General features: G+C 38.0%; 1 protein-coding gene across 13 annotated transcripts in view; it reads right to left on the bottom strand.

Moving 5' to 3' along the window:
• ZHX3 (zinc fingers and homeoboxes 3) overlaps nt 1-22978 on the bottom strand; it is a 127491-nt gene that overhangs the window by 61374 nt on the left and 43139 nt on the right. For 9 of the 13 annotated variants that reach the window (XR_008289098.1, XR_008289099.1, XM_027070104.2 and 6 more), the window contains one exon: nt 6683-6799. The exons of 2 other annotated variants lie outside the window; for them this stretch is intronic. The gene's annotated coding sequence lies outside the window, so the exon portion shown is untranslated. Of the gene's footprint in view, nt 1-6682; nt 6800-9197; nt 12215-22978 lie in introns of those variants that run through there. 2 more of the 13 variants (XM_027070099.2, XM_027070097.2) reach the window with 1 other exon arrangement.

Genomic DNA, 22978 nt, shown 5'->3' with positions numbered 1-22978 from the left:
ATCTTTTGCCACTGTTAGTCTGCATGCACGCCACCTCCTCAACCAGACAGGGGACCTTGAAGGCAGGGTCAGAACTGCTTTCACCTTTACATCTCCTGTACCAACCTCAGCGTCCGTCCAGCTTAGAGTGAGACCTCGGTGGTTGTTAACTAACTGAATCAAGAATAGCAAAATACTTGTGAGCACCAGGTTGAAGCTCCGAAGATTAGTACACCTCACAGAACAAATGTAAAATGTGAAAGGGGAAAATAATGGGAGTAGATAAGGAGAGAGGAAGCCAAAACAGGGAGAAGCAAAGTTTCCTTATATGGAAGGAAAGAAAAGTTCCTCTTTGCTTTGATGAGAGTAAATAAATATAGAAACAAATGTTATTTTTGGCACTAAGAAAACTCAAAAGATTGTTCACCTTTAAAATGTTTAAAAGTTAAAAGGAAAGAAAAAAAAATTCTCCAAAACAGAAGGTATAACAGAAAAGAGACAACTAATATAAAAATCAAGAAACAAATCATTTACAGAAAATATGACAAATGCAATAACAACCATGAATTAAAGAGGATAAATTTACACATAAGTTATAGAATCTTCAAGATTGGTTCAACAGAAGACAAAACCCAACAGTAATCTGCTTGAAAGAGATAAGCTCTGAAATGACAATAATCAAGTTAGAAAATGTAACAAAATCACTACACAAGGTATCTATGGACAATGAAAAAAACATAAGACAAACATTGCTTTGAGTACTGTTAAGAAAAAAAAAAAAAACTAAGCACACCAGCTAATAATATTGAGACACAAACAACAAAAAAAACCTAGAGAAACTTTTTTTTTTTTTTAAAGAAAGGAGTTAGAGGGGCACCTGGGTGGCTTAGTCACTTAAGTGTCCGACTTCGTCATGATCTGACGGCTCGTGAGTTCGGGCCCCACATCCGGCACTGTGCTGACAGCTCAGAGCCTGGCACGTGCTTCAGATTCTGTCTCTCCCCCTCTCTCTGCCCCTCCCCCACTCATGTGCTCTGTCTCTCTCTCTCTCAAAAATAAACATTAAAAAAAATTTTTTTTTTTAAAGAAAGGAGTTAGAGATTTTGAAAGCAAAACCCAAAATACTTTGGAAGGAACCTTAAGAAATAGGCAGGAGTTGCTGTGTAGGAGAGGGGACTGCCCACCTGAGGAGCAGGAGTGGAAACTGATTTTTCACAGTCTCTTTTTATATGTTAAAAGTTTTCTCATTTCTAATAATTAATAATTATTAATAATAACAACCTAATAAAGTTTTCTATTTCTAATAAATTTCCTGTGAACAGACTAAACATAAATTTAATTTTTTCAAAAAGGGAAATGATGAAGTTGGAAAACAGGACATAAAGGCAATAAAATTGTAAGGGAGTGTCATGTGCTTAATAAGTTTGGATAAAATTAAATACATGGATTTCCTATTAAAAATGTAAAATTCTATCCGACTTCAGCCAGGTCACGATCTCGCGGTCCGTGAGTTTGAGCCCCGTGTCAGGCTCTGGGCTGATGGCTCAGAGCCTGGAGCCTGTTTCGGATTCTGTGTCTCCCTCTCTCTCTGCCCCTCCCCCGTTCATGCTCTGTCTCTCTCTGTCCCAAAAATAAAATAAAAAACGTTGAAAAAAAATTTTTTTTAAATGTAAAATTCTAACACTGCAGAAATAGAATACCTAACTAGACTAACATCTTTAAAAAAATGACACTCCCACACAGCCACTAGCCTCTGATGGTTTATTAGTGAGTACTTTCAAACTCTCCAGAAACAAACAATTCATAATATAGAAATTACGCCTAAAATAGGCCAAGATATACATTATATAGTTTATTGTACTAACCTGGTCCTAAAGCTGGCTAAAGAAAAGAGAGAAAACTATAGACAAAGCTTACTTAGAATTTATGCTCAAATCTAAAAGAAAATAATAGTAAACATAATCTAAGAATAGCTTAAATTAAAACCGTGTCATGTTAACAGATACCAAAAATTCAGCCGTTAAAATTCAATACCTATTCCTAATTTAAAAATTCTAAAACGAATAATAAAGGTGTACTTTCTTCCCCTTATTAGAGTATCTATTTAAAACCAAATGCCAATATTATACTTCAAAGAAGAAATGAGCCATGTAATCATTAAAAATAGGCAAAAAATGAAGACGTGTTTAATCATCACTGTTAATATAGTGTCAGAACTTATTTCCAATATGAAGTAACATGAAAACAAATAAGAGATACAAATACTGTAAATCCAGAGGCAAAATGTTTTTATATATGACACCATTTATATTCATAAACCCAAAGGAATCCTTTACATGGTTATGATGAGTTTAAAATGACCAGAGTCATCACCAATATAGAAAAATCAATAGTGTTTCTGGTCCTCACACTTGATCACACAGGGAAACCTCCCAGGCTGTTTTTTAAAGTGCTGATGCCTACCTAAAGACTCCACCAAACAAGTACTAGACCTGATAAATGAATTCAGTAAGGTTACAGGATATAAAACCAATATACAAAAAATCTGTTGCATTTCTATACACCAATAATGAAGCAGCAGAAAGAGAAATAAAGGAATCAATCTCATTTACAATTACACCAAAAACAATAAGATACCTAGGAATAAACCTAATCAAAGAGGTGAGAGACCTGTACTCTGAAAACTATAAAACACGGATGAAAGAAATTGAAGAGGACACAAACAAATGGAAAGATATTCCACACTAATGGATTGGGAGAACAAATATTGTTAAAATTTTCATACTATGCAAAACAAGGTACATTAAATAATGCAGTCCCTATCAAAATACCAATAACATTTTTCACAGAACTAGAATAATCCCAAAATTTATATGGAACCACAAAAGACCCCGAATAGCCAAAGCAATCTTAAAAAGAGAACAAAAAAACTGGAGGTATCGTAACCTCAGATTTCAAGACATACTACAAAGCTGTTGTAATCAAAATAGTATGGTACACATAGATTGATGGAACAGAATAGAGAGCCCAGAAATAAACCCATGATTATATGGTCAATTAATCTTTGACATAGGAGGCAAGAATATACAACAGGGAAAACGTCTCTTCAACAAATGGTGTTGGGAAAACTAGACAGCTACATGCGAAAGAATGAAACTGGACCACTTTCTTACATCATACAAAAACTAACCTCAAAATGTATTAAATATCTAAATGTGAGACCCAAAGCCATAAAAACCCTAGAAGAGAGCACTGGCAATAATTTCTCTGACATTGTCTATAGCAACATTTTTCTAGAGATGTCTCTTGAGGCAAGGGAAACAAAAGCAAAAATAAACAATTGGGACTGTATCAAAATAAAAAGCTTCTGCACAGCAAAGGAAACAATTAACTAAAAGACAACCTACTGAATGGGAGAAGATATTTGCAAATGACACATCTGATAAAGGGTTAGTATTCAAAACATATAAAGAGCTGATATGGGGCGCCTGGGTGGCGCAGTCGGTTGAGCGTCCGACTTCAGCCAGGTCACGATCTCACGGTCCGTGAGTTCAAGCCCCGTGAGTTCGAGCCCCGCGTCAGGCTCTGGGCTGATGGCTCAGAGCCTGGAGCCTGTTTCCGATTCTGTGTCTCCCTCTCTCTCTGCCCCTCCCCCGTTCATGCTCTGTCTCTCTCAGTCCCAAAAATAAATAAAAAAACGTTGAAAAAAATTAAAAAAAAAAAAGAGCTGATACAACTGAACACCGAAAAACACCAAATAATTCAATTAAAAATTGGCAGAATACATGAACAGACATTTTCCCAAAGACATACAGATGGCCAATAGACACATGGAAAGATGCTCAACATCCCTCATCATCAGGGAAATGCAAATCAAAACCACAGTGAGATATCACTTCACACCTGTCAGAATGGCTACAATCAAAACCAAGAAACAAGTATTGGTGAGGATGTGGAGAAAAAAGGAATCTCTGTGCTCTGTTGGTGGGAATGCAAACTGGTGCAACCACTGTGGAAAACAGTATGGGGATTCCTCAAATAATTAAAAATAGAATTACCACATGATCTAGTAATTCCACTACTGGGTACTTACCCAAAGAATAGAAAACCCTAATTTGAAAAGATATATGCATCCTTACATTTATTGAAGCAACAAATTATGGAAGCAATCCAAGTTTCCATCAATAGATGAATGAAGAAGATGTAGTATGTACACACACATGCGTGCATGCGTGCTCACACACACACACACACACATACAGAAATATCACTCAGCTAAAAAAAATAATGAAATCTTGCCATTTGCAACAACATGGATGAATCTAGAGTATGATGCTAGGTGAAATAAGCTAGAGAAAGACCAATACCATATGATTTCACTCATCTATGCAATTTAAGAAACAAAACAAATGGACAAAGAAAAAGAGAGACAAGCAAAAAACCAGACTCTCAACTATAAAGAACAGATAGTTACCAGAGGGGATGTGGGTGGGGGATGGGTGAAACAGGTGAAGGGAAACAAGTACCCTTATCATGATGAGCAGTGAGTAATGCATACATGTGTTGAATCACTGTATCGTACACTTGAAACTAGTATGACACTGTGTGCTAATTATACTGGAATTTTAAAAAATTACCAAAAAATTAAATACAAAATGCCAATGCCTACACCACATCCCAGATAAATTGTCTCAGAATCTCCGGAGGGATGAACAGGCATCTGTATTTTATAAAGCTTCTGAGGTGATTCTAGTGTGCTGTCAAGTAGAGTACCACCAGTACATGCTTATATGCTTAATTACCTAAATATCTAAAAAATACAACACAAAAAGTGTAACAGTTTGTGATATTTGCAAGCGAACAGGAATTCCAGCCATATTGCTTTAAGGGAACATTGCTGTAAGGGAACAGGAGTTCAAAAGAAGAAACCTGAAAGGGGATATAATCAGCTACTGTGCAAATGTCTCCAGTCCACTGCAGTTTAGGCAAAGAAGCAGGCAGCTGCCCAAGTTATTAGAGGGGGACATGACACATGGCCACAACAAAATAATGGTAGCAAGAGCTAACGAGTCTCGGTGCAAGTGCCGTTGGGATAGGAATTACGCATGAGGATTCAACAGAGGCCGAAGGGGAACAGGGCTACCTGCATACCTGCATGAGGTTAAATGTGAGATAAATTCCTAGAAATGCAATTGCTGGGTCAAATGGTATGTGCCTTTAAAAGTCAAAGATCAATTTTGAAAGCTCTTAAAGGTAACATAGAAAAAGCATGATGTATAGTGTAAACAAAACATCGTACTTGATAGGTACGAGTGGAGCAGGACAATGAGCTAGGCTGGAGCGAGGCAAGATGGCTCAGTGTCTCCAGGTAGTAGGTAAACAGACTGAAATAACAGAGAATTCCTCATGAGTCCAATTTTGGCTTTGCCTTTCCTATTAACTCTGTCCCCACAGCAGACACCTGAAGGTGAAAGAGGGCAGGAGTCATGTAGCTATCTGAAAGGACAAGATTTGAGGCAGGAACATTTTTGGGTTGACTCTGGATTGATTGCAGACAGCAAGGAGACCAGTATGACTGGAACAGTTGGCGTGAAGGTGAGCATTAGAAAATGTACATAAAAGTTCACGTGTGAAAAAGCTTATCTTATGCTCTTTTTAATTTAGAGGATTGACATGCAAGACCACAAAGTAGTTTTTACTCAATCTACACCTCAAATTTAAAGAATGAGCAAGCTGGAATGTGTCCTATATCTAACAGTAGTCCTGCTGCAGTCCACCGTAAGGCAGGAAGTTCCAGAAGCTCCAACAATAGAAACATTCCCATGGACTGGGTAGCCCCAAACCTGCGGAGGAGTGATGTTGCTGTGCAGTTGTCTACGTCAGGACGCTGAACACAGAACTTCCAGCATTGTATACCATCACTGACTCTGACTCCATTTCCTCCCCTTTCTTTCCAAAAACTTCTATTCAGCACACTGAAGTTCTTAACTTTATAATGAAAACTAATAAAATAGATTTCCTTTATTTCATAAGTTTAACAACAACAGCCAACAACAACAAAATGCCAAAATCTAAAGCTTGTGAGTGGCTTAGTAACAGAATAAATTGAGTTCACAACTTGATAAGTAAATGACCAAAAAACAAAAAAAACAAAAAAACAAACCCCCAAAACCGTAAGTAGGTCACATCTACTTCAGCAAATGAAGGCTTACATTAATTGTTTGCTCGTCTGCTTTGTCTTTAGTATTATATTTAGCATTGAAAAGTGTTTCCTATTCCTGAGGGCAGCCTAAGAGTATGGTTTGGGTAAGTGGCATTCAAACAAGTGTTCTAGTTTTTCAAGTCAGTTATTTAATAAAGCAGAAGTATAAGTCTTGCACTCAAACTAAAAGCTGACCTCAGACTAAACCTGCACATCAGAGAGACACAATACACAGCTCAACTTTTATTATATCCAATAATCAGCCTAAGGTAGAAGAAGTTCCTATCAAGGCATCTAGAATTTCACCTAGATTATATATTCAATAAATATTTTTAGATTAATTAAAAAAATCATTTGATCAAAGAGCTCAGCAATAAAAACCAAGGGAGGAGAAAATAAAGAATGTTTAACCATAACACAAAGACTAAATATAGCTTTAAAGACTTAGGAGTTACAAAGTATGGCAAGAAACTTGTTAAAATTCAGAAGCATACTATTTACCCAGGAAACATGCTTTTTCCTCCCTTCATTGGTCTCTCCACTTTCTCCCTTCATCTCTTGCAGCCCTGTATGCATCTTTAAAGGTCCACTTATTGCTTGGGCAGCTGCAATTCAGCCCTGTGAAAAAAGCAGCATCTCATCACTTTGTGAGGAGAGATAAAGTACCTTTTAGGAAGCTGAGTAACCCAATCTCATCAATCTCCTTTCCTAATTCATTTCCATCAAAACTATACACAAACAGAAAAACCAGGGCCGGAGGCAGGGAGGAAGGAGAGTAAAATGTGGTTGTAAAAATACAAACTAGCAATTTAAAACTATTAAATTCTAGCAGAAATGAAAAAAATATAAACGGAAATAAAGCAAACTCAATTTTCTCTGATAACAGATCAGAACAAGATGATTTCTAAAATCTGTAATTTCAGGTGATTCATAAAATCAGTAATTTTAACACTCTTTCCACCAATGAGTTTCCCTGTCCCTCTTCTGGTTAAGTTTGAGATGGCTTAACAGAGAGGAAAAAATCAACGGATGTGGGCCTTACAACTTCAAGAATGCACACCATTAAGGATATGCTCTTTTCTGATGCTCTGCCATTCAAAGCCCTGGGGCTTTCCTGGCATGGATTGTAGTGGTACCAAAAAATGGTCTACCCTGTGAGTTCCAGGCCAAGGAACCATATTATCATCATCTGTGTCTCTGACCCTTAACACCGATGTTGTCCCACTCTGCCCAGGGCCAATGATGGGCACACAGTATCTCTCAGCAAATGAATGAGACAGTAACTATGTGTTTTCAACAAACCACTAGAGACGCTTCATGCAATCTTCAAATTTCTCAGGAAGCAGCTGAAAAACCACTGCTTTTGAGTTCGTTTTTTTTTTTTTTCCCAAAGCATTCTCTTTGGTTGACATGCCCATTACCAATAAAATGGCCCTAGAGTGAGTATACCAGAGGCCCTCAGAACCTCAGATAGAACGGTGCACAGGCACATGACAGAGGGTGGGAACTATAGGGATCTGTGAATGTAAACACATAAAAGCACCCTTCACCAAAGTAGCTCCTAGCTACCTTTCACCGTGATTCTTAGGTCTCTAATGTTCACATCAAGCTTTTACTCTGTGTCAGGCACTGTTCTAAGAGCTTTAACTACATTAACTAATTCGTTCTTGGTAACACCCGTATGTGATCGATTCTATTATTCTAATTGCCAAGGTGAGGAAACTAAGGCACAGAAAGTTTACGTAAACTGTACAAGGAAATGCACTAAGCTGCTGTTCAAAGGCAGGGTCCTGGAGCAAACAGACACCCCCAGTAAGTGGCAGCCTCATCTGCATAACTTGTTTTCTCCTGTGGCTGTCATGGTTCAGCAGTACCATGTCTAGTTGGTACTGCTAGCTCTTGTTGGAAATTTTTCCTAATTAATAATTTATTGAAAAACTTAACTTTGAATTCTCCACAACTTAAAAACTGACCCCTTATTTTAAAACATTATCCAATGAATATAACAAAAAGGAGATCTTCCTAATTTTGTGGAAGTCAGAAGCAATTATTTTAAGCTGACTACTCACACTTACGCAAAACTTCAGCTTATAATATTCATTCCAGACACTTTGCTACGCTTTTGCCAGATCCCCTCTAACTTTGAAATCGCAAAGCCTTTGCTCAAGTAAGGCATTTATTCTCTTACACTCTAGTTCAGTTATTGGAACATGATGATGATGATGATGATGCCAAAAGCTGTGGATTCAATCCACTGCAGACCAGTTAGCTTTGTTTGCTTCATGTCTACAAACTCTAAGCCTGGATGGCATATTTTGAGTCCTATAAGGAATCAGGTAGGAGTGTGCAACACAACTAGAATAAATATGTCTGCTAGAGAAACAGGTCCACAAATAACACAGGGCCAGAAGCAGAACTATGAGACAAAAGCATCAATTTCATCATAAAGAAAAACTTTATGATCACTGGTATAGCATTTCTACGTCTGAGCGAGAAGCTTTTTCAATGCCAGATATTTTGCCAAATCTAACCTAAAGTCCTTCCTTCAAAAACAAAACAGGTGTAAGATTTGAAAAAAAAAAAAAACCAACTAAGATTTTTATCACACAAGCCCACCTTGACTGATCTGCAAACAGAACCTTCTTATATCTGACACCAATTCCGCTGACAATACAAAGCACATGTGATGATTTTAGAAACTGTCACAAAAATCACTAGCAGTGCAGGACAACAAACCATCAGAAAATTCCAATTGCATATATATATACACATATGTATATGTGTATATATATATCATAGATTCTTTAAAATTACTCTTAATTTTCAAAAAACCAAATAATATACAGTTATTTTAAACATAGTTTTTTTAAGTTAAATGAAGAAACTAACAAACATTAGTTCATACCACATTTTAAAACAACCCAGGGCCTATTCAAGGTAGTTTTACCACCTTCTATGAATAAAAATTTGAAAACAAAATTATATTTCTCAATTGTTATTTTAGAAAGAAACCCACTTGGGATCATCCATCTTTGAGTTTTCCTGCCCACAGTTGGAAAGAACTTTCCCAACATACAAACGCTGCAAAGCCCATGGGTTCCAATAGTCACAAGGTAACTATGACAGCAAAGTCACATTTATGAGATCATAAAAACTATATGACATAATTTTTAAAAATTCACATAACATGAAATCAACCATTTTAAAGTGTACAATTCAGTGACATTTAGTATATTCACAATATCGTGCAACTTTCACCTCTACCTAGTTCCAAACCTTGTTAGTCACCCCAATATGAAACCTCGTACTCATTAAATAGTCACTACCATCCCCCTGCTCCAGGCTGGCCAACCACTAACAGGCCTTATGTCTCTATGGATTTACCTATTCTGGGTATGTGACCTTTTGTGTCTGCCTTCTTTTACTTAGCATGATGTTTTGAGGTTCTTCCATGTTGCAGCAAATATCAGTACTTCATTCCTTTTATGACTGAAAAATATCCCATTGTATGGATAGATCACATTTTGTTCATTCATCCATTGATGGACATTTGAGTTGTTTTCACCTTCTACCTACTGTGAATATTGCTGCAATGAACACTTGTGTACAAGTATTCGTTTGACTGTATATCTTCAATTATTTGCGGTATATATCTAGAAGCAGAATCGCTGGGTCATATGGTAATTCTATATTCAACTTTTTAAGGAATCGCCAAACTGTTGTTCACAGTGGCTACATCATTTTACATTCTCACCAGTGAAGCAGGAGAGTTCCAATTTTTCCACATCCTCACCAACACTTCTTTTCTGTTTGTTTGCTTTGATGATAGCCATCCTTGTAGGCATGAAGTAGTACCTCATTATGATTTTTTATTTGCATTTCCTTAATGACTAACGCATGTTGAACATCTTTTCAGAAGTGTGCTAGCCATTCTTATATCTTTTTTGGAGAAATGTCCAATCAAGCCCTTGCCCATATCTTAATTGGGTTGTCTTTTTGTTGTTGAGTTGTAAGAGTTTTTAATACATTGTGGACACTAGGGCCCTTATCAAATTAGCAAATGTCCTATCCAATTCTCTAGATTTTCTTGCCACTTTCTTAATAGTGTCCTTTGATGCAAAGAGCTTTAAATTTTGAGGGAGTCCAATTTAGCTCTTTTTTTTTTCTTTTGCTGCTTATACATTTGGTGTCATTCCTAAGAATCCATTACCAAATCCAAGGTCATGAAGATTTACCCTTATGTTTTCTTCTAAGAGTTTTAGCTCTTACAATTAGGTCCTTGAGCCATTTTGAGTTACTTGTATTATATAGTGTGAGGTTGGGATCCAACTTCATTATTTTGCATGTCAATGTCCAGTTGTCCCAGCACCCTTTGCTGAAGAGATTGTCCTTTCAACCATTGTATAGTCTTTGCACCCTTGTCAAAACTCAAATAACTATAGATATATGGGTTTATTTCTGGATTTTCAGGTCCATTCCATTGATCTATATGTCTAGCCTTATGCCAGTACCACACTTTTGATTATTGTAGCTTTTCTAAAATTGGAAAGGGTGAAGAGCCTGGGTGGCTCAGTCAGTTGAGTGTCCAACTCTTGATTTCAGCCCAAGTCATGATCCCAGTGTCGTGGGACTGAGCTCCACATTGGGCTCCATGCTAAGCATGGAGGCTACTTGGGATTCTCTCTCTGTGTCCCTCTGCCTCTCTCCCCTGCTCATGCTCTAAAATAAAAATAAACAAACAAACAAATAAATAAATAAATAAAATTGGAAAGTATGATTCTTCCAACTTCATCTTTCTTTTGCAAGATTGTTTTGACTATTCAGAGTCCCTTGCAATTCCATATGAATTTTAGGATCGACTTTTTCATTTCTGCAAAAAAGGCCTCCAGGATTTTGGTAGAGATTGCACTGAACCTGAAGATTACTTTGGGTAGTATTGCCACCTTTATAATATCAAGTCTTCCAATTCATGAAGATGGGATATCTTTCCATTCAAAGACATAATTTTACCTTATCTTAAAACGCCCTTGATAAGGTAATGCAATGATTTCCTTTAGTTGTCTCTATCTCTATGATAATCTACTAACACCCTAGAGTAATTTACAAATATGAAGTTTACACTTGCCACGGAGAACCTAATATTCATATTCCAGAGAAGGAATGTCAATTATTCAGGGTCTTATTGTTTGCTTTTGTCTACGGAAAGGTCAGAACTCAAAGATGTTCATTTCCCTTATTTAAAATTAATTTTCATCATCCTCAGTTCCTACTAGAGGAATTGATACAGCAATGTTCACCGATGAGAATAAGTTGTTTAACAGACTTCATAGAATGGTATCACAAATTTTCTTTCATATACTTCAAATCCCAAAAAATTGATTATTAAATATTAACTACTTTGCTAAAGAATGTGCTCAAACATCCTTGGTTATTTAGACCTAAAAATGTCAACTATACTTGGTAGGGAGAGGTGAAAGACTTTAAAAGTCTTTTCTCTAAAATTTCTTTGCTAAAGTCTAAGAGAGTATAATTGTTTGAAGTTACAAAAGGTAACGGCTAGACAAAATCTGCTCTTTGCTCTTGTATCAAAATTATAACTGAAGATAAAATAGTAACCCAGGAAAAATAACTGTGGCTTTTCCTAAAACTAGTAATTTCAAGGAAATTATATATCCCCCAAAAGTAAAAGTCACCTTAAAACCAGTAGATTATTTATCTGATGGGCAGAGATTGCTTCAGTTCCCATGTTTGGTGTCAACTTATCAATGCTTTAATTTATATGTCCTCTCAACACATGTGTCACATGGGACTAATAGTCCACACTGATCCAGTAATATCAAAAAGGGTTTTAAGAATCAAACTGCTGGGGCGCCTGGGTGGCTCAGTTGGTTAAGCGTCCAACTTCGGCTCAGGTCATGATCTCACGGTTCGTGGGTTTGAGCCCCACGTCAGGCTCTGTGCTGACAGCTCGGAGCCCGGAGCCCGCTTCAGATTCTGTGTCTCCCTCTCTCTCTCTGCTCCCCCCCTCCCCCACTCACGCTCTGTGTCTCTCTCTCAAGAATAAATAAACACTAAACAAAAATTAAAAAAAAAAAAAAGAATCAAACTGCTTATTAATAACTTCAATCAGAAAATACTATCTGGTTTTGAAATAAACAACTAGCAACTCAATCCTGGAGAAAAGACATTCAATTCCATGTGCTTTGTCATCTATAATGAAACCAAAGGCAATAAAAATATCTTTTGGCAGGTGCTCAGGGTCAGTGTCTGGGCAGGGAATGTTAGCTAACACAAAGTTAGAAAGTCTGATATTTGTTTTGTTTTTTAACCAGAAAGTTAAGTTGAAGAGGCCAAGGAAAAAGGAGGCAAAGAAAAAAATAGACCTGGACAAGAAATGAGGGCAAAAAGATAATCAGATAAGATTCTGACACAGTGAGGTAGCAGACAGACAACAGTCCAGGGAGGGGGAAAGCTGCCTAGGGGGTACAGAGAGTGAACTCCTTGCTGGCTGAGTCTGCTGCCAAGCATCCAAGGATCCCTTCAGCAGTTTCCAGCAAAGCTGGTCAGTGTAATATCCATGGTCAACTCCCTCTTCACGGGATGAGTGTTGCCATAAATTCTTCCATAACATGACAGGTGGGGGGCACCCTCTTCTTTGGTCCTGCCACTGCCTAATGAGGGCCCCCACAGTATCCCTTCCTCTAAGAGTGTTTTCAACAAGCTAACTGAGTAAGTACTTCTTCCTCCCCATTTCCTCAGCTCTGTTTACACTCAGTTAACCTGAACTGTGTGTCAAGATTCAGGAGACAGATGAGATAAAGGGGCAGTGCCCAAGGAGATGGGATAAAGGCCACATTCCCCTTGGTTGGTGATGGCACAGAGGGAAACGAACTCTACAAGGAATGAGGCTAGGTGACGAGGTGCTGTGTCCTGTTCTGTCACAGAGATACACATCCTAGACCTCTCAAATCTAGAACTTACAATTCCTGTTCTTGAGTAATTTACACTATGGATAATAACACATGTATGGTAAGCACTTGAGTCTGGGGGGCGGGGAAGTGTTGCTTCCAGTTATCAGATGGTGTATCTCCAAGAGGTCATGGGTTTTTTTCACTTGACTCGTATCAGAAGAGCAGTCACAGGCTGCATAGCCAGTGCTTCAAGTCCTGCTGGAGCTCCTTACCCCAGAAGCCCCAGCAGAAGGGAGCCCAGATGGGCACTCAGGCAACACTTGCCGCAGGGCCGGCTGGGGTGAGGAAGGACCCCCCCACCCTTTCTCCGGGTGGTCAACGCTCAGCACTCTGAGGAACCTGACACAGCTGCTGTGATTTGGTCTCAATGTGGTAGTGGCAGTCTTGGTCCCTGACTGGATGCCCTGAGCTCTTTCGCTGCTGAGCTTTGTCTTTGTTCTTTCTTTCTGTGAAAGGAGCTTTCAGTTCATCTTCAGGCCTGCCATTCTGTGCCCAGGAACTGAACTCCTGAGGCATCTGCCCTGGACTTGGCCAGCCGCTTTAGTTTTATTCTCTGCTCTCTTTGTGGTGGTCTTGGTGACAGGCTCCTAGAAACAAGCCCTGAACTGCAGGACAAATGCCTGATCTTCCAACACTGCTACATAGGAAAAGAGAAGCAGGGTGCACACTGGGCTTTATAACATAGCTACAAGCTAACCATTCCTGATTTTAAAATAGCCCAAGCCTGGGGGGCATGTGGGTGGCTCAGCTGGTTGCATGTCTGACTCTTGATTTTGGCTCAGATCATGATCTCACAGTTCGTGGGTTCGAGCCCTGTATCAGGCTCTGCACTGACCATGAGGAGCCTGCTTGGGATTCTTTCTCTCCCTCTCTCTCTCCCTCTCTCTCTTTCTCTCTCTGCCCCTGTCCCCCCACTCAAAATAAATAAACTTAAATAAATTAAATAAAATAAAATAATAATAAAATAACCCAGACCTGGACATATCTTACATGTCCATACATGAGGATGGGGAAACAAACCTTGCTATTCACACAACAGAATACTACTCAGTAATTAAAAAGAAAGAATCGGTTGCTGATATGCATACTATGGGTGAATCTCAAAATCATGTTAAGCAAAAGAAGCTAGACATAAAAGAGAATATATTATATGATTTTGTTCATATGGAGTTCTAGAAAAAGTGAAATTAATCTATGGTGGTAAAAAGCAGAATAAAGATTACCTTTGAATGGTGAAGACTGACAAGAAGGAAGCATGAGGGAAGTTTTCTGTAGTTAAAAAAAAAGATCTACATAGTGACTGGGGTGGTATTCACATGGGTATAAATATTTGTTAAAACTTATTGGACCATACATTTAAAATCTGCACATTGTGCTGTATGTCAATGATATCTCAATTTTTAGAAATAAAAAGGCTCAGGGGTGCCTGGGTGGCTCAGTTGGTTAAGCATCTGACTCTTGATTTCAACTCAGGTCATGATCTCACTGTTCATGGAATCGAGCCCTGTGTGGGGCTTGCACTGAGTGTGGAGCCTGGGATTCCCTCTCTCCCTCTCTCTCTCTCTGCCCTTCCCCCATTTGCTTATGCACTCACATGCTCTCTCTCTCAAAATAAATATACATTTTAAAAAAACGTTTTAAAAAGGCTCAAAAGTCTTCATAAAAAATGGCAAAAAGACAGTTTTCCATCATATTGCCCTTATGTGGCCGACCGTATAAGGAGATAATTTGAGGTATGCAAATATACCTTAGACAAAACAAAGATACATCTCTTTAAAGTAATGTAGAAATTTATATCATTGTATACATTTAGCTCTTAAGACTGAATTACAGGGGTGCCTGGTTGGCTCAGTCAGTTAAGCATCTGACTCTTGATTTCAGCTCAGGTCATGATCTCACTATTTGTTAGATCAAGCCCCGAGCTGGGCTCCGCGCTGACAGTGTGGAGCCTGCTTGGGATTTTCTCTCCTTCTCTCTCAAAATAAATGAACATTTTTAAAAAATACTGAATTACATAAAGAGTTCCCTCAAATTTCTCTCATTCTAACATCCAAGTTAAATATTTTAAGCATATTTTAAGAGCAGAAAGTATGCTTTAGAGGATGGAAAGGCTAATTTGATATTTTTTAATGTGTGAAAAATTTCCTGATTATAAGAGCAACATGCATTTAATATAGGAAAACTGGAAAATACAAAATAGATAAGACTACAGGGGCAGAAAACTCACATAATCCAAATCATAAGCATAAAGAAGAAAATTAAAAGTCATCTGAAAAAATATCAACTATCCAGAGATAAGCACTGTCAACATGTTGATACATACAATTTTAACCAAACTGGGATCACAGCATACATATTACTTTTTTCCCCCCCTTAAATATATGGAATAGGCATTCTCCATCTCATTGAGCATTATTCCCATTTTTTATTACTACTGAAGTTAAATATTTTCATGTGATCACTGGCCATTCTTATTTCTCTGTGAGACAACTTGGCAATTTAAAAAATATTTTTTTCCTGATTATAGTATACTTACTGTAAAAATCCAGAAAATACAGAAAAGTATATGAATACAGGGGGAAACCCTCACACAATCCAAGTTATAAAAACAATTACTATTAATTTTTACTTTCCTTTGCATATACCTTCTTATAGAATTGATATTCTGGATAAATCTGTTTTGGAGTATATATTTTTTTCACTTAGCATCCCTAAAAACCACATAAACATTTTCCCTATGTCTTTAAAGTCTATTTTTGTTAGCTTCATTTTGTTCATAGAATTTTGTTAGCTTCATAGATGTACATAATTTAACAATTGCTCAGTGTCAGGCACTTGAACATGTTCATTTTGGTTTACTGTTTACTTACTTTATAATGTGGAGATAAATATCTCTATATAAATTAGTGTCTTAACCTATGATTATTTCTTTGAGATAGACTATTTTTAAATCCCTGGGTTAAAAAGTATGAATATTATTTTATTTATTTTGAAAGAGAGAGTGCGTGTGTGAGCAGGAGAGAGAGGGGCAGAGAGAGAGAATCCCAAGCAGACTCTGCACTGTCAGTGCAGAGCCCAGTGGGGGGCTTGAACCCATGAACCATGGGTTCATGACCTGACCAAAATCAAAAGCTGGATGCTTAACCAACTGAGCCAACCAGGCACCCCTGGAGATGGGTTTTCTACGTTGGAGGTAGGATCCGCAGGTCTTCTGGTAGACTGAACGTGCAGGACAGAGTTGTTAAGGATGACTTCCAGGTTTAGGACTTCAACAACTAAGTTCTTGAAAGTACCATTTTACCAAGATGGGGAAGACCAGAGATCAGCAAGTTGTCAAAAAATACCAAATACGAAAGCAGTGCTTTTGCTCTGGACTAATTTTTCATTTAAATTCTAGATCCTATAATATGCTGCAAACACCAAGGGCAATCACATAATTTCTCTCTCCTCTTCCCTACCAAGTAACAATCTTCCTCAGGCACAAATGGTTACGCATTTTTAATACTGTGCAATCAATGCCTCAGAAGTCATTAGACACAATTAAGCTCTCAGTGCTTTTAATGAGGTCCACCTATAAATGACAGCCAAACATCAACTCTAGAAACCTAGGTCCATTACATTCAGTAAAACTAAGGAAACAAGAATCCTAACAAAATGTACAATGTCTTGTGACTACTTTTCACATGAGAATTATTTTGATCAACTCTTGACTGGTATAAGTAACACCCAAAATTCAGTGCACCATAAAAGGGATTTCAGAACTCTTTACATGTCCCATCTCTCTGTGTGTGTGTGTGTGTGTGTGTGTGTGTCTGTGTGTGTCTGTGATTTTCTAGTATCCTGGAAATGAGATCTCACCTCACCCTGCATTTGTCCAGCTGTGCTTCCCAAAGTACATAATGGAGCTTCAGCTACCCACTAACTATGCAGTTGAAGGACTTCCTATAAAAGATTACCCACCACTAAGGGCAAGGGCAAGAACATCCCCTGGGGAGGCCACCATGAAAAATTAATATAACTTATCTATGGTCTTTGTGAATCAAACACAAACATGAGGAATGACATTCTTCAGTCTCCAAACAGACTGTGTTCAGAACAAATCTTCTCTAGGAACAGTATGTGGAAAGCCATAGAAAAAAAGTCTTAGGTGGGAAAAGGGTAAGGAGAGGGGTAAAGGGGCAAACTTTACTCTTCACACTTGCATATTTTTGGCTATTAAAAGTTTGGCTATGTGCTACTCACACAATTCTTAAAAAGAAAAAAAGGGAAAGGTTATTACACAAAACCTCCACTTCCCAAATTTTTGTAGTAGAAAAGAGTTTCTCCAAAGTAATGAGAAAACTGTACTTGCTTCATGTTACAATTACTGAAGAAGTAATGCTTATTACATAATTACTTAAAAAGGATTACAGTTGTTGATCAAATAAATGAATTCAAAAACTTCTATGTGGTACTTACAAGGCAACAAGCACCATGCTATCCTAGACTACCTCCCACTTTCAGACCACTTGCTTCCCTTGCTGACTTCCTCTGTTCCAATAGCCTCAAGTCCCACCTTACATGCCAAGAATTCTCAAAGCCAGTTTTCTCTCAACCACAGAGCTGGCTGCCTACCAGATATCTGCTCTTGGATGGCCCACTGCCTCACAAGCTCACCATGTCCCAAACCAGAATCATCATCTCCTTCAAGACCTGATCCATTTCCTTTATTTCATGTTTGATTGCAACGTTAGAGCCACTCACTCATGAACCTGAAATCTCCATGATGGTAGTGACGTTTTACCCAGTGCTATCATCCCTTCTGCCTAGAACAGTGACCGGCACACAATAGATGGAAAATATTTGTTAAATGAATAAATGGTTAAAATTTTAGGCTATAATATTAATTACAAACTTAGAAAACTAAAAAGATCTTGGGATGTTTCCCTACCCAATGCCAAAGTTTACTGGAAAGGTGACACAATGGAGGTCCACAGACAGAAACTAGACTGCAAAAGACAATGTACAGCTGGCCAGAATGTTACCTGGAAAAAAACAACCAGCCAACCAACCAACCTGTACTTCCAGAGAGGGCCCAAAAGTTCCCCATAAGGTAACTACCACTCCTATAACAGATAAGTTGCTACATTTATATTATATGCCCTTGACCCCCTAGTCTATAGTTAAACATCTCCATCACCAGAGGTGTTGGGCACAGGCTGAGGGCATTTTTGCACTGTAAGGGTGACTATCCTTAACTATCTTTAAAGCCCCTTTGAATTTTGGGACTCTATAATTTTGTTTATTTAACTATATGTACTTTGTAATTATTTAACATTAAGGTGTTAAATCGAATAGATACAAATATTTGGAAAATTTTAAGAAGAAATCAATTAGTTAGCATGTTCATTTTTTAGATATGCTAAAAACTGGAACCTAACAAATGTTCTTGAATGTATAACCATTTTTGATCATCACCAGGCCACTGGTGAATAATTTAGTTTCAGTTGTATTGTTTAATGTAACTGTGCTTCCGATTTCAAGTTCATGAGTGAGTGGCTCCAAAGTCACAGTCAAACAGAGAGGAAATAAAGGAGCTCCTTGTTTTATTTCAAATTTGAATTTAAAGGGCTGGTTACATCATTGCACTGTTACAGATCAGAGTGTCCCTCAGTACATATCATTTTATTAATGAAGTTATCTGTCTTCTTTCAGGTAATATATCAAGGATGAGATTTTGTTGTACCAATAAAAGTACTGGATATATCTACAAAACATCCAAAATTTTGCATTTTCCTTCCCGCAGTTTTAACAATGTTATTTAGTACTGTCACATTGTTGACATGATCCAGGGTACTGGTGAAAGCTTTTTGTCCCCTAAATTGCAAATGCCATAGGGCAATGACCCTGTCTTACCTGTTCACTGCTATATTTCTGGTGCCTAGTATGTCTGACAAATACTAGGTGGTCAATAAAAGTTTGCTGAATCAAATAAATAACAAAATTTCATTATGCACATATTCACCTCTATCCTAGTTGTAATTTCAGCAAAAAGGACATCTGTAGACTAACAACTAGTAATAAGAAGTCCAAATACATTTTGAGCAAAGGCAACATTTGAATAAGAGGGTTTCAAGATGACTGATTTGAAAGAAAAGTACTCATATGTTTGACAAAGTTCTGCTATGGTTGTTGGAAAATTTGATAAATCTGTGGACACAACTTTGAATGTTATTAAGCTACTAAAACTCCACAGCCTTCCTTTAAAAAAGACTGTGAAATCTAAAAAGAAGTAAAGGATAAAAACAGTTTGCTTTGTTGAATGGTTATGTACCAGGTACTGTGCTTGGCACCTTACACGCTTATTTCTTCTAATCCTCACAAATACCCTATGAAACAGATGTTTCATCTCCATGTTACTGATAAGCAATCAGACACAGAGAGGCAAAGGGACCTGCCTCAGGCTACACAGTGGCAAGGCAAGGATTTCAACCCAGAGTATTGTTCTTAACCACTTGGCTATGCTAACAGAGTCAAAGTTTCTTATCAATCAGATAAGAATCCTCTGAGTGGGATTCTCCTAATTTAACATCTAGTTACAGTACTCAACTTTCATGACATATTTGGAAGATGCTGTCTTTACTATTTAGGAGTCATAATTATCTAAACATATTAATCAACAGTGCCTAAGTGATCAACTCATTGAGACTAGCAATACTTGGGTTTTTGGTTTGTTTTGACAGAGCCAGACTCAAACTGTGTTTCATATACAGTATTTGGAATGAAAACTTAATTACATTTGCCTAGTTAAATTGTGGACATACCATAAAAGCTTCAATTATGCACCAGCATAGGTTCAGAATATTTAGTAAAGAACAAATTGGAGATTAACATTAAATTCACCCAGAAAAATCCACTGCTTAGTGCTGGAAATGTTGTGCTTCTTGACCTGGTGCTGGTTATACAGATCCATTCAGCTTGTGAAAAGTCACGAGCCTCTACACTTATGCTCATTTCCCCCTATGTATATTACTTCAACAAAAAGGTGGCAAAAAATATTCATCTGTTAGGTTACAAACTGAAATATCACAGATGAGATGATAAGATATCTGGAATTTGGTTTAAAAGACTAGAAGATGGGGGGGGGGGGTGGGCAGAAGACCATGTGTGGTGGTAGGAAGGATAAAGAAGAGTAGAAAATAAATGAAACTAGATCATAAAGATGTCGATATTGTCGAGATTATGTGATGGGTTCATGGAGGTTTATTAATACATTTTTGAAAATTATTATAATGAAGAAAATTGTTAAAGGGAAGGCATGATTATTACTGCAACTGAGCTTGCACGTGAGCAGCTGAAAGAACAACAAAAGATCTAGTCGACCATGGAAAACCATCATCATGGAAAGGGAGGAAATTAATGCATAAACTACAAGAGCAACATGTCAACCTGTCCCTCAGATGCTCAAATGATGAATTTGGGGCTCACGGGCTTTGAGAGTGCAGGGGGAGGGTTTTTTTGATATCCAGTGGGGAGAATACTTTCCAGGGTGTGGCCACACCTACTGTATTCAAAACAAAAGGAAAAGATGGTCTACAGGTCTACACAAGCAAAATTTAAGGGACTATATAACTCTGTGAATGTGTGTGCACACACGCAGGTTGTGATAATTCCAACAATCAAGCTATAAATTGCCATGACTAGGGCACTGGGTGGAATGCACTTTGAAAGTGTCCTCTCCCCTCAAGAACACTACATCCGAAAGGCCTGCTCATAAAAAGAGAACACTAGTCAATTTCTAAGCACAACCTTTGAGCTCAGAAGGTGCTTAACCTACAGAATGATTCAAAGCAAAACTTCTCTTTTAAGACCTTTAGCAGAATACTTGTTCTATTAATCCTACAGCTTTGAGGAAATAAGAGCCTATCTCACCAAGAGGTAGGGAATCCCTAATACAGAGACAACACTCTATTAAGCAGATCACATTGAGCTCTACAAAATAAGTGTAAATGCCTTTGTCGTCAAATTTTGACACAATAATCATCCCTTAAAACACCCTAAAAAAGTCCTGGACATAGTGTTATCTGCTTTGTACAAAAGCACCTGTCTCCTAAGCTAAAAGATTGAAAGCTTGCAGAAAAGGGGGATCAGATGCTCATGACCTCCCCAACCTGAGTTCTACAAAACTCACTTGCTAATCTATTACTGAAAGGCTGGCAGCTGCAGGAGTATCTTTCAGTTGAGGAATGTAATTTCAACAATGCATCCATTTTCTCCAAATTCCAACTGAGTAAAAAAAAAAAAAAAAAAAAAAAAAAAAAAAATTGGATGCTCCATAGCATTTCTTATAAAAGAATTTTATCAGTAACACTATACTTTATAACCAATGTTTTTAAAAACTGTCTCTTTAGTTTCTCTTTGGGTAACTTTCTGGTATACAAAAGTATGCTAGATTAATAATAAAAAAATAAGTGTTCGGTATAGCTGGTCACATTATCAAACGTCCACATAACGAGAAACCTGAAAAGATACTAAATATGTTGGATAACAGCTTGCCGGGCTGGAAAAAAGGGTCCAATTAAATATGCATGGAGAGATACACAACCATTTGGAAGATGGTAGAAATAGCACCACTCTTGTTTTCCTCATTTACTTAGTGTGGAAGGAGATGAACCTCTGGGAATGGGGTCAAGCACCTCATCAGATAGTATCTGTTGGGGGCTCTGACGGGTACGGTTATCCAGACACCAAAGGATTTGTTTTCATGAACAACTCTAAAAACTGTGCCTCCCTACTCAAGCATGACTGGATAGACCCACAGCATCAGCATCACCTTGGAACTGATTAGAAAACTGGAATCTCACATTGCACACAGACCTATTGAACCAGAATCTTCATTTTAACCAAATTCCCAGATAATCTGTAGGCACACCACAGTTTGAAAAACATGGGATTAGGGGATTACTGTCAATTTGAAGGGAGGCTTCCACAGAGCTTTTTGTGGGCCACCCTTGTTCCTCATTTTTACTGAGGACTCACATGAGGATATTGAAGAGCCCTCATCAAATCCCAAGTGACACTAATCTAGAAGAAAACACTCAACAGTACAAGCACCTCTTAGAAGAAACTAGGCTTAACAGCAGATCACATGAAAAGATATAAGCAACTAGGGATTTGCTAAGGAGGGGGGAAAGTAATGCCCACTTGAATGTATGACTGCAAATCAGACCACTTATGGAGAATTGGGTGCCAATCTGGCCACATATTATAACAGAATGACTGACAGCCAACGGCAGCCACAGACAATGGTGAGAAACTGATTAAGAAGGAGAAGGCTCTGGAAATTCTTTCATGAGGAACGGCTGGACTGGAGGATATTAAACCTGAAGATGAGGTGACTAAGTTGGGACATCATGGTTGTATTCATATATTTGAAAGACTGTCTCAAGATAATTTCATTCTACAAATGTGTTTTTGAGCACCTCCTAAGTGCCAGGAGCTGTGCCAAGAGCTAAGGACGCAGAAAGCAAAAACCAGAACAGATCTCTGATTTTCTCAAGTTTCCTGACCAGGGGAATAAACATGACTGTTGCTCCAGAAAGCAGAATTACGGTCCATGGAAGGCGAGTGGAAGGACAACGGCACCATACAAAGAAGCCCTTCTGGCCAGAGGGCCCCAGGTTAAAAAGGAGTGGACACACAGAAGTGGCCAGGCTCCCCAGGGCTGAACAGAATGGGTTAGGAAGGGATGATCACCTTCCAGGGAAGAGCCCAGGGGACTGCCAGGCCAATGCTAATATTTCAGGGATGCAGGATAACTTGGACCAATACTATTAATCAAATACAA

Source organism: Acinonyx jubatus, chromosome A3 (genome assembly GCF_027475565.1).
Source record: "Acinonyx jubatus isolate Ajub_Pintada_27869175 chromosome A3, VMU_Ajub_asm_v1.0, whole genome shotgun sequence".
NCBI classification, from domain to species: Eukaryota; Metazoa; Chordata; class Mammalia; order Carnivora; family Felidae; genus Acinonyx; species Acinonyx jubatus.
The sequence above is the reverse complement of the archived record's forward strand: the minus strand, read 5'-3'. Positions and strand labels throughout refer to the sequence as shown.